General features: G+C 46.1%; 2 pseudogenes; both read left to right on the forward strand.

Annotated features, from left to right (window-relative positions):
• The first annotated feature begins 2,207 nt into the window (after positions 1 to 2,207).
• LOC136659562 (5S ribosomal RNA) lies at positions 2,208 to 2,324 on the forward strand (annotated as a pseudogene).
• A 29-nt stretch (positions 2,325 to 2,353) lies between these two features.
• On the forward strand, positions 2,354 to 2,476 carry LOC136659498 (5S ribosomal RNA; annotated as a pseudogene).
• The last annotated feature ends 9,969 nt before the right edge of the window (positions 2,477 to 12,445 follow it).

Genomic DNA, 12,445 nt, shown 5'->3' on the forward strand with positions numbered 1-12,445 from the left:
AGAAGTCTTCCAAGCAACAGTGGAGACTCCAGCTGTTTGTGTTCTTCCTCCATACACCAGCACATATGAGAGGAGACTCTCTCTCTCTCTCTCTCTCTCTCTCTCTCAAACCCTCCCAGCATGCGTCCATGGAGAAGACAGGAACTGGATTGATAGTGAAGCAGCCCAGCATTTGCAGATTCCTGGACATCCAAGAGTAAGGAAAGGGAGCAAGGTCAATGTAAACTCAGAATTTGGAAAAGGACAGTTCCCAGGAAATGATGACAAACATCAATTTAAAATTTTCTGCCCTGTCTTCACCCCAGCCTACAATGGGCCACTCAAGGCAGCTATTTTCTAAACTATCCAACCTACACACTGCCAATGGCTCAGAGTCAAGATACACAAAGTATTCATAGCTTATATTGATATGACAAAAAGGTAAACCAAGTACAGGGGTGCGCCACTTAACGGGGATACGTTCTCCCATTCCTGTTGTTAAGCAATTAGGTCATTAAGTGAACATTCTGTTCAATCTATTGCCTTTGTTGTGTAAACAGACACTCCCTGCCAGACACTCGCCAGCTGCACAAGCTACTGCGGATAGATTGCCTCTTCTTTGCATTAAGAGCCTCTCTGTTGTGTAAAACAGACACTCTTCGGCAGGTTTATGGGAGACATGATTGCCTCATTAAGAGCATCTTTATTTATTAAGAGCATCTTTATTGTGCTTTGACCACTGTCATATATGCAGTCCGTTGTTAAGCAAACGGCTGTTAAGCGGCGCATGCCTGTACTGTATCTGAACAGTTGGCTTTTAAGAAAGCATCATTGGTCAATTCACCAAAAACAGAGCATCTCCAACACTCTAGCCCAGTTTTTCCTCAAAATGTACTCCTGAGACTCCTTTGGGGCTCCGCGGGCATACCACAAGTGGTCACCATTTGCTCCTTGTCCAATTTTCTTGCCTGTCCATCCCTCCCATCTCTCCTTCCTTGTTCCATCCCTGTTCCTTTGGGTTTGACACTGTGCCATTCCACACGTGTCAGTGCTGTTAGGCTCAGACTCCTTTGAGGAATGCAAAGGTCCACCCTGTTCCCCTCTTCCTTTTCAAATCTAGGGAGTGGAAAGAGAGGAAGTGATGGAGGCAGACGGGTGGGCAGGCAGCTGGAGGTACACCCAGTCAGCCTATTTCCTGAGGCGACTGCCTCAGTTGGCCTTGTGTACAGAATGACTCTGCCCTTCACCGGTCCCTTTCCCTACAGTTTTTCCTTACAAGATTTCCACTGACATGAAGACACACATTAAGATATACCAGCTATGGCTCATATCTCAAAATGTTGAGTGTTTTTGAAGGCAGAAGGAATCTCTTAGACACCCCATTCAGTGATACTCAGCCAAGTAGCATCTTCCTTAACCAAGGGCATACAGAACTAACACATGGCTTTTAATTTTTTAATAGTTGTCTTAGCAGATATTTCTAGAGTGACATCAGTGCACGGTGCAGCTTCATCCCCACTTTAGTGGGCTGCAGTCACCCTGGAGGCCTGAGATTGGAGGTTATAAATAGCATTCGCTAATGTCTCTCCATCCCTCACACTCTGCAGTGCTCGGTGCTTTAACTTGCCCTTACAATAACTACAGCTCACCGCTGATTAATATCGATCTCTTTTTCCTTTGCATCTAGATGTTCACCAGGCAAACTCAATCAGGGGTCTTGGTTATAATCATCTGCAGCCTGGAAATTGCCCATATATTAGACACACAAAGGAGGGAAATTCCTTCCCTCTCCCCCGACATATATCTTTGCCACTAAATGCCTCTGAGAAAAGCAGTAGAGTCGAGTCTACGCATTTCAAAGGCTTCCAGAAAAATGTTCAGATTTCACCTCAAAGGTTCTCTATTGCCTATTTTGTGACTTGGTCTTGCAATCCAGAGAACAGCTCTGCAAGGGCAACTGATCATTCTGCATGTAAAAGGTCGCAGGTTCAATCCCTGGCATCTCCAGTTAGGGCTGGGAAGACACCCTCACCTGGAACCTGCAGTCACTGCCAGTCTGGGTAGACAATACTGAGTTAGATAGACCAATGATCTGACTCAATATAAGGTGGCTTCTTGTGCTCCAGGAGTGAGCATAGGAGGTTAGATAACAGATAGGATAGAGCTGGTATGACTATTTAACCCTGCATGGCTGCTGCCGTGTAGTGCCTTATGCAACGTGTTCAAATGACAGCAACTGTTACCCTGCACATGCCTGATCTCGTCTGATCTTGGAAGCTAAGCAGGGTCAGGCCTGGTTAGTACTTGGATGGGAGACCGCCTGGGAATACCGGGTGCTGTAGGCTTATACCATAGTCTTTCGAGACTGAAGGTTGCCAACCATCTCCCTATACTGAACACTATCTCCCGATCTCATCTGATCTCGGAAGCTAAGCAGGGTCAGGCCTGGTTAGTACTTGGATGGGAGACCGCTTGGGAATACCAGGTGCTGTAGGCTTATACCATAGTCTTTCGAGACTGAAGGTTGCCAACCATAATGTGTTATGGGTTCATCTCTCTACTATTCATATAGTCCCAATAGAATTTATTTTTCATACCATTTTATTAGCTCTGAATTTCTATTCATTTCTTTAAATGTTTGCTTTAGGTTTCTAACACTATACAGGTCCAGCCTATTTATACCCGGATTTGACTCAACACGAATGGCCACTGCAAATGAGAAGGAATGTGCTGATCCCTGGAGAAGGGGAAAATGCACCCCTTTAAAATCAGTTTAAAAAACTGAACAGTCCTTTAACAATAGTCTCCTTAAAGAGAGAGAAAGAGGGCAGCTGGCTGACAATCCATCAGTCTCTCCATCGGACCCCTCCCTTCCCCCTGAGCACATGAAAGAAAGATGATAGCTTTGCATTGGTGAAGGGAGGGGCTGAGTGTAAGCTCTCAGCTCTTTGTAAGCTCTTGGAGGAGGACTGATTGATGGATTGTCTTCTTAATGACTCTTATCTTAGAGTCAAAAGGTCAGCAAGGCTGTTTTTCAATCACCAGAGCAAAGAAACTTTGCTTTTTAAATTGATTTGCTATAGTGCATTTTTTGCCATCCACCTGAGTGCTTGGAACGAATGGGTCTCAACCTGTATATCCTGTTTAGATACTGGATCTGACAGGTCAGTTTGACCATGAGGGCAAATGAGGACCACCTCATGGTGGGCAGGGGGCACCAATCTGCTCCTCTTTGCCACTTGCATTCCTGGAAGGGGGGGGGCAAAACACTCAGTTTCTTCAAGTGCCTAGCTGTTGGTGTAAAGCATGCCCCTCACCTCCAGAGCCAAAAGCAAAAAAGGTTTTGCAGTCACAACTGGCTCTGAAAGCGAGGAGTGGCCATTTGACACCAGCACCCAAGCGCCTGAAGAGACTTAGGGCTTTGCGCCCCCCCCCCCCCGAAACACCAGTGCCCTGGTAGACTTTGAAGCCCAACCCCTGCAAACACCCTGCAAGAACAAGGAGGGGCTGAAATGGATGAACCAGACACAGTCACCTTCCTGCATATCATGTATCACTTTTTTAAAAAATGTCCCACCCTTCTCCTGAGACTGAGGATAGCTTAGCTTACAAAATATAGAATTTAAAACAATACAATTTTTTAAAAAGCCATTGAAATTCAGAAAAAAAAAATCAGAGTGAGATTAAGCCATATAGAGCAGCATTTACAACAGAGCAACAAAAGCTTGCCAAGATCCACCCCCTTCAACCCTTAAACCACCCCTGACCTGGATCCCCACTCCAATCCACCCTGATCCTCCTCTGATCTAACCCCCATTGCTGACTTACTGGCAACATCAGAGATTCTGTGGGCTGGTGTCACCCAGGCACAGCTTCTGGAGTTTTCTGCTGGTGGAAAGGAACTGCAGAACAGTGGCACAGACCTTATGGTGGCGGATTGTGAAATCCATCAGCCTAAGGCCCAGATAGAACCAGGCCCTTAGATTTTTAAAATGCTCCATCAAAAGCCTAATTACAACAAAGTTAAGCATGAAAATATTTAAAAATGAACAAAAACCCAACTTCTGACACTTTCAAGAAACTCAAATTTCAGCTGCCCTACATGAGAAGAGAAATCTAGCAGCAGAATCTGCACAGGTTTGCTGCTTACCTGCAGTTCTAAGAGGGTATCTGCAAAGACCAACTCAGGGCTGTATCCCGGTGAAGGAAGGTGCAAACTGGCATCACTTGGCAACCGCCTTGGAATAGGTGATGAGGAGGAAGAGGATGGCAGAGACGAAGACAGATCTTCATCTGGCAAGTCTCTCATAACCTCTGGAGCAGTTCCATCCTGAAGCTCTGCTGGTTCAGATAGCACCTGCTGAGAAGCCAGACAGCAAGTTACACTCATTTTCTCCTGAGGTGGTGGTGAGCTGGGCAGCTTCTATAGGTACTGCACATTCTCAGGCACTACTGGGTCCAATTACAGGGGCCAGCCCTGATCATCCTTGAATATACCCTTTGGGAGACTATGGGTGCAATCCTAACCCCTTAAGTCAGTGCTTTCCAGCACCGGCATAGCGGTGCCAATGGGATGTGCGCTGCATCCTGCAGTTGGGTGTCACTCACAGAGGCCTCCTCAAAGTAAGGGAATGTTTGTTCCCTTACTTCGGAGCTTCATTGCCCTTATGTCAGTGCTGAAAACCACTGACATAAGGGGTTAGGATTGCGCCCTATGTTGTTGATGGGTAATTATGGGCAACTAAAGCAGTCGCTAGTGGTGAGTCCCAGGCTTTTGAAACCCACCGAAAATTGGCTTGCGACCCACAGTTTGGGAGCCACTGGCCTAGGTCAGGGGTGGGCAAACATTTTGGCAGGAGGGCCACATCATTTCTCCAACACTATGGTGGGGGCCAGGGAAAAAAAGAATTTACAATTTGAATAAATTTATATAAATGAATACATCAGAGCAGCCATTTTCAACCTTTTTCATCTCATGGCACACGGACAAGGCACTAAAATTGTCAAGGCACACCATCAGGTTTCTGACAATTGACAAGGCACACCATGCTGCCAACTAGGGGCTCACTTCCCCATTGACCCTACTAATAAATAATCTTCCCCCATTTCCTGTGGCACACCTGTGGACCACTCACGGCACACTAGTGTGCCACGGCACAGTGGTTGAAAATGGCTGCATTAGAGACAGAATTTATATGAATGAATTTTACTGAGCTTATTTATGAGAACTATAATACAGGCACGTAGAACCACATGAGAACTATGAACTGTTTGCTACATACCTCTTGCACAGTGAAAACATACAGACCAAGCCAGATACATATGGAGACTTAAGTAGTTCAGAGGCAATTGGGGGGAGGGTTTAAAATAATGCCCAGGGAAATGCAGAACACACATGGAGACTATAACAGGTCTTGCTCTAACTTGGCCCGCAGCTCATGTCTGGTGGTCGTGACTGGCAGTCACGGGCAGCGTGGACTCCTACAGTATCCAACAGGCCAGAGGCCCATTGGAGGCTGGGGGCTCCCTGCGGGCTGGATCCGGGGTCCCCGAGGGCCGCAAATGGCCCGTGGGCCAGGGTTTGCCCACTTCTAGGCCTAGACCGAAGGCACTTGTTTCTGTCACTGAGCAATTTTCCCAGTCATGTCCAATACAAAACATTTCTGTGCAGAAGTAGTTCAACTTCTCACCTTGAAATTTCTGAGCACTGGAGTGGGGAACTCCACTGATGGCAAAAACTGAGGAGATGGCTCTGGTGCCGAGCCTGGATAAACTGAATGTGGGATCCCCAGAGACTGGAAGGGCATTGAGAAGCTGGCTCCTGCAGGATACGCCTCCTCTTCCTTGGTGGCTGGCAAGGGTGAAAGGCGGTGAGGAGTTATTGGTGTCTCCCTCTTGGGGACTGTCGGTCGGTGCTCATGGAAGGACACAGTATAGGCCAGCTTCCCACAGTGCATTGCCAGTTTGTCGTCACCCACACGCAGCAGCGCCATGATGTCACTGTAACCGTACAGGTCCTCGTCTCTGCTAGCAAAGAGGTTCATCCGAGGTTGGTTGGTGCGGGGGTAAATGGCAAAAAAGGCTTCCCCTGCTTTGACACTGGACTTCAACAAGGAACCGCGGAGACGCAAGGCTTCAATTCGCAGCCGGGCATCGTGATTCTTGTCATTTTTGCAGAAACCTGGTCAAAGGGAAACACTCACCATAAGCAATTGCTATGCACAGAATTCTGATATGGTGAGTGATATCTCCTCTAACCTGGCTGGCCTGTGACCTCCCAGTGCCTAAGGCAGTGTGCTGAAAGCCCCTTACCCCACAAGCACTACCCACTCCTTCCACTGTCCTGCCCACTCCTTGGATTTGAAAAGGAAGAGGGGAACAGAAAGAAGACACTCCCTCCACACTTCTGATCCATTCCCCAGGAGGAGAAGCAGAGGATGCGGCCAATCAACAGGCAGTCTCCCCAATCCACCCCCTGAAGTAGCCACAATGCATGTTAACTTACAAAACTCACAACAGCAGGATGTGGTAATCTGGGTTAGATGGTTTTTTAATAGCATGAGACAAATTCATATCCATGGATGGAACTATAATATTAGCTAAGATGGTTAGATAGAACCTCCATGTCTGGAGGCAGTATACCCTTTGAATAAGTTGTTGGGGACAAAGAACTAAAAAAAACAGCTATACCTTCATGGTCTCCTTGTAAGTTTCCTCAAAGTATCAGCCTGACCACCACTGGAAAGACAATGCTGAGTTAGGTGGAATTTTGGTCAAACAAGGCTATTCCTATGTTTTGGGGTTCTTAGGGGTCTTACTAAATAATAGGGTATGCCCCACCTCAGAGCTGATGTAATCCTGGCTAAGACAAGGAACCATACAATGAGATTGTGGACTTCAGATCCTCTGTTATTTCATCATTTAGTTCCAGCCACTTAAATATTGGGCAGATAAAATCATTCAACACAGCAGTAAAGTAGAGCCCTACCCTTGTAACCCAATTCAGTATGAGCAACTAATGTGGTTGAGGTGAAATGTAGATGAAACCTGCCCTTGAAAGACATCTCATATCTGATCATCTCTCCTTTCCATTCTGGTAACTCAGCCCTTTCGTGAGGTTGACCAGGATGATCACCTCAGGCAACAGACAAGTGCTGTCCACCTCCACCTGCCTGCCTACCTTCAGTGCTCTTCCTGCTCCCATTCCCCGGTTTTTAAATGGGGAGCAGAGTGGAAGAAAAGTATGGAGGAGATGAGATTGATGAACTAGAGTGTCAGATATTATCTAGCCCATGACTCGCTTCTCCTTCACCATTCCTCTCCTGCTGTTTTCTCCTCTTTCATTTCAAATCAGAAAGTAGAAGAAGCAAGCGGAGTGCTGGCAGTAGCTGACGTGCTCTCAGGTAAAGGTGGTGATGTCTGGCACACTGCCTCAGTCATCAGGAGGTCTTGGGCTGGCCCTGTGGAGGACTCCACATTTGGCTTTCTCCTCACCCACATCCCTCTCCTTACCTTTGGGCAAGGTGAAAAGGAATCGTCTTTTCTCAAATGCATAGACATCATTCAGGTTACTTTGCTCTATGATGTCAGTGGTGGCTGTGTTGGTGTAAACAGGGTCTCCTTCATTCAGGCGCAGCTGTACCCCAGCTCCGGACCCCTCCAGTAGTGGGTTCTCCACAGTGAGTCTCAAAGCATACCTCCCTGTTTCATTAAACTGTACATTGACCAATTCAAAGTCCAGATCCAAAATCTTCTCCTCAGCCTTCAAGCGGGACTTCTGCAAGGTCATGGGGACCCGGGGTTCCTCTGCTTTGCTAGCCATGGCGTAAGGAAATGGGCATCTGGAGAAATGTCACAACAGCAACTTGTGGGGAACCCACAACCTACTTGTGGTTTTGTGATGTATACTCCATATTCCAAGTAGGAGTCCTTCCTTTGATGTGGTAGGTGGCACCATCATCCAGAAGACACAGATAACTCACACAGCCCTGATGCCATCAGCAACCCAAGGGCCACAACAATTCAGCAAAAGAGAATTTCTCCTGCCTACAACACAACCTTTTACTGCTCCTCAAACATCCTCCAAAATGCCCAATTTTCTTCTCACTCTCTAGCTGCCTCATGGTTACAGGACCTTTCCATTAAACATTGTCAGTTGAAGAAAAGTTGTGGGGAAGAGAAGATGAAGCAGCCAACACTGATATAGGGTGTCTTCCTTGCAAGGTAGTAGCTGTGGCTATTCTGATAGAAGGAGTGATAGAAGGACTCTTTTCTGTTTCACAGATGGCATCGGAGGAAGACAAGGAGATGTAGGAGGAAGCCAAGGCTTTGCCTCTCCGTTTGTTTGCAAAGAGCCTAGGTAACAAGACCGCTGCTGGTTTTCTAGCAAACAATACCTGCCATGCCCAGAAAGCAAAGGTTTATTCAATGAAGATATCCCTTCTGCAAAAGCATATCTAAGAAACTCAGTACTTCAAAAAGGAAGTAAAGTAGGCCTGGTTATACAGGCAGTAAAATGAGGTTTTAAAATGACAGTTTCACTTTAGACTAAGGATGGGAGGTGTCATATTTTTAAACAGTGTTTTCCTATCTGAATGCCCCTTGCAAATCAACATAAAAAAATACCAGCACATGAGAGAAAATGGTCTATCCCAGCCCATTCCCTGCTTGGCTGTTTGGGGACACTCTAGTCCACCACTCACCTCTCTTCTCCAACCTATACACTTCCTCTTCTGCTCTAGTCACCTTTTTTTTTCAAATTCAGGGAGCAGAAGGAAAAGGAGTAGCAGCAGAAATGGAGGCTATAGGCCAAACATAGCTATCTTCCTTTCCCAAACATAGAAAAATGCTCAAAGCAGCTTACAAATTTGAAATGCAACACAGACAAAAAAAATTAGCCACCGTAAAAAAAAAAAAAATGTGTAACTCCTCAGCCATGAAAACTTCCTGAGTGAACTTGGGCCAGTCACTTTTGCTCAGCCTCACCTACCTCACAGGGTTGTTGTGTACACTGCCCTGAGCTCTTTGGAGGAAGGGTGGTATAAAAATGTGAAAAATAAATAACTGTTATAAATACTCTCAGCAGCAAAATAAGAAAATACTGATCAGTTAAAAGCAGGTTGGAATAGCTACAGCTGATTTTCACTGCTCACAATAGAGCCAGGTGGAGCTCCCCCAAGAAGTCACTCCAAAATTTTGGCATTAGGCTGATGCATCCAAAAAACTGAGATTTCTCAGGTGGTGTCTGGTGCTGTCACAAGACTGACAACACTTGAAAAATGGGGGTGGGAAATCTGTTGAAGGGGTAGAGCCCAGCAGCTGCTCAAAATTGGCCTGAGACTAACTTTATTTCCTTTACCTGAGGAAAAATAAAAGCAAAAGAAAGAGGGTCATTTTGGACAAACTAGCAACTTTATTTGGTGCCACAACAAAAAAGGCCCTGCCATTCATGCCTCCGATAATGTGGCAACACAGTCTGTGATAGTCACCTCAGCATTTGAGCAAGGTTATGTGAAGTGTCCCATATCCTTAGTAATAACCCCTGGCGTAGCTAGAGGGAGGTGGCGCACTAAGTACTGCAGGCCAAGTGTCCCCTCCCCCTCCCCTTGGGAGCCATTCGCCTCCGTTTCTTCCCCCCACATGGCTCCCAAGGGGAGGGGAGGAGCTGCTTGCATGCTGCAGGAAGGCTCCCTGCAATACTTAGTGCGCCACCTCCCTCTAGCTATGCCACTGGTAATAACCATTTTAACTTGAACCAAGCATATCTATATTTAACCTCAGGCTTAGGATTGCCAGCTATTTAACCAGCTCTCTGCCCTGTGCCTAACACCAACTTGATCTACAGACAGTGAGCAGAAGGCAATGCTTCTCTCCGCTGAGAAAAGCTTCCCTGCCTGATGGCTATACATGAAGTTGCTGTTTAGTGCATAAGGGCAGATCCATTTTTTCCCTAGTCAGGGCCCAATCCTATCCAATTTTCCAGGGCTGGTGCAGTTGTGCCAATGGGGCGCGCACTGCATCCTTTGGTGGGGAGGCATAGACCTCCTCAAGTTAAATTGTTCCCTTATCCCCGGGCTGTATTGCTGCTGTACCGGTGCTGGAAAGTTGGATCGGATTGGGTCCTCAGAGCCCAGTCCTATCCAACTTTCCAGCTCTGGTGTAGCCAAAATGCAGCCCCATGGTAAGGGAACACATGTCCCCATACCTTGAGAAGGCCCCAATGACTGCCCCTCCACCACAGGATGCAGCGCACACCCTACTGGCACAACTGCACCAGCATTGGAAAGTTGGATAGGATTGAGCCTCCTCAACTACCTTACAACCTTAGTTAATGTATTAAAATGTTTACCCATCTTTCCCTCAGAGAATCTTAAGGCACCTAACATATGTAAAAGGAGCAACATGATAAAATTCTCAGTAAAATAGAAAAACAAACAGCTAATCAGCAACATCATTAAAATCAAATGCCAATCAGCACTGAGCAGTAACTGTTACCCTGCACGTGCCTGATCTCATCTGATCTTGGAAGCTAAGCAGCATCAGGCCTGGTTAGTACTTTGATGGGAGACCGCCTGGGAATACCGGGTGCTGTAGGCTTATACCATAGTCTTTCGAGACTGAAGGTTGCCAACCGTTTGTGCCCCCCAAAAGCTTGATAACTTTGTTCTATGCTGCTACCACTGCCAGAACTGGCCCATCCATGTGGCTAAATGAGCCAGTTGCCTCAGGCAGATGGCTGGGAGTACCCACCACTCACTTCTGTCTAAACTTCCTCTGCTGCTTCTTCTCCCACTCCTGGGATTCAAAAGGAAAGGGGAACAGAGCAGAAGAGGTTCCATTTCTTTTTTCAAATTCACAAAGCAGGAGTAGTAGGCGGTGGTGACTGGTAAAGGGGTGGCATTTGGCACTTGCAAGGAACCATGCAAAGATCTTGGGCCCAGCCAGCCATGACCAATGCCACTATAATGGCCACATAATTGTATACAAACAGCAAGCTTCACGGTCACATTTTCATAGCATTTGGTCTACCAAAGAAGGTTAGCTTAGTGTTTGTTTCATTGACACTCCAGCTTTTGACATGATTCACAATACTTCCAGAAAGAAGGGATTAACAGGAGACTGGACAAAATGCTCCAGGGTGGGGTTTTGCTGCCTCTTCAGAGTTGTGGTTGATAATCAAAGAAGGGGGGTTAGATTAGGCTGGTTGTTTTTAATGTTCTGAGCCTCGGACTGGCCCCAAGCCAAACCCTTTAGCTGCAGAGGGGATAAAGTTCCTCTGCTATTAGAGATCTCCTACAATGAGATGAACTTTGCCTTTAAGTTTGCATGGCTGGGCTGTGGAATCTCTGCTGGGATCCTCTGATCAGATTAGGAGAGTCTCAAGAACAGTTGCTGCAGCTGGAGTGGACTTACCTCTCTCAAGCCCGGACAATTAGCTTGGGGGGCGGCAACATGTTCTTAGGGGACCTCAGTGGAGGGCAAAACAGAATCTAAAGAAAGAGATAAAATCAGTAGAATTATGTTGCATTTGTCTGTGGATAATAGGGATTGTTTTTGCCCAGATTAGCATCTACCTGCTGTGAAGAAACTAGTTTTGTTCTGCTGGTGGAGATCTTGCTTACCACAAGGTAAGGCTCTCTTTTAATGAGTCTGTCTTAAGATCTTATTTTCCTTGCACAGAAACTTTGGCCTGACTGTTGATTAAACTATAGGGCTCAGAAACTTCATAAGGCCACATCTCCACCTACCAAAAACTTTTGAAAACAAAAATAATTCCACAGTGGTTCAGGCTGCCCAAATACTTTGTCGGGGAGAGAGCTGGCAGCGGCTGGTTTATTATGAAAGTGGCATTCCCAGTGAGCCAAAGTACAGAGTTTTAGAAATCTCCTTTAGAATTTGTCTTGGCTAATTAGGGCTAGGAGGTATTACAAGAATTCTTTTCTCTAAGAAGTCTCTCTCCTTGGTGGAGAAATAAACAAGGGCACTATTCTCTGTGTATCCTGAAAGTTTTTGTAGCTTGGAAGAAACAATTTGATTGAATTTCTTTGATGGTATAGTGCCTGTTTCTCATTATTGCAAGGAAATCTATGCGCTTGGCTGCTTTTTCCTCTTGGATGTACTATAGCTGCTGAAATGTTCGGTCCACTAACATGTTTTTGTTTTATTTTAAACCATTTTACTGTACTGGGTCTGTTGTCAATAAGGCAACTTGTTGTGAGTAAAGGACCAACTGCATTTGGGAATACCAGTGCAGAAGGAAATGTTTTCTAAGTGGATAGCTGGCTTCTGCAAAGACTTAACAGCCATGACTTCAGGGCAAATGATGCATCAAACTGTAACATGGGCTTGATTGCTTTTTAATAGGAAGTATTCATGATGATTGTGTTTTGGATTTTGCTAATTAGTTCAAGGTGGTTGTGACTGTTACACTGGCTGTCCCCCACCCCACCTCCTTTAAACCTCATCT

The sequence above is a fragment of the Tiliqua scincoides genome, chromosome 8 (assembly GCF_035046505.1).
Source record: "Tiliqua scincoides isolate rTilSci1 chromosome 8, rTilSci1.hap2, whole genome shotgun sequence".
NCBI classification, from domain to species: domain Eukaryota; kingdom Metazoa; phylum Chordata; class Lepidosauria; order Squamata; family Scincidae; genus Tiliqua; species Tiliqua scincoides.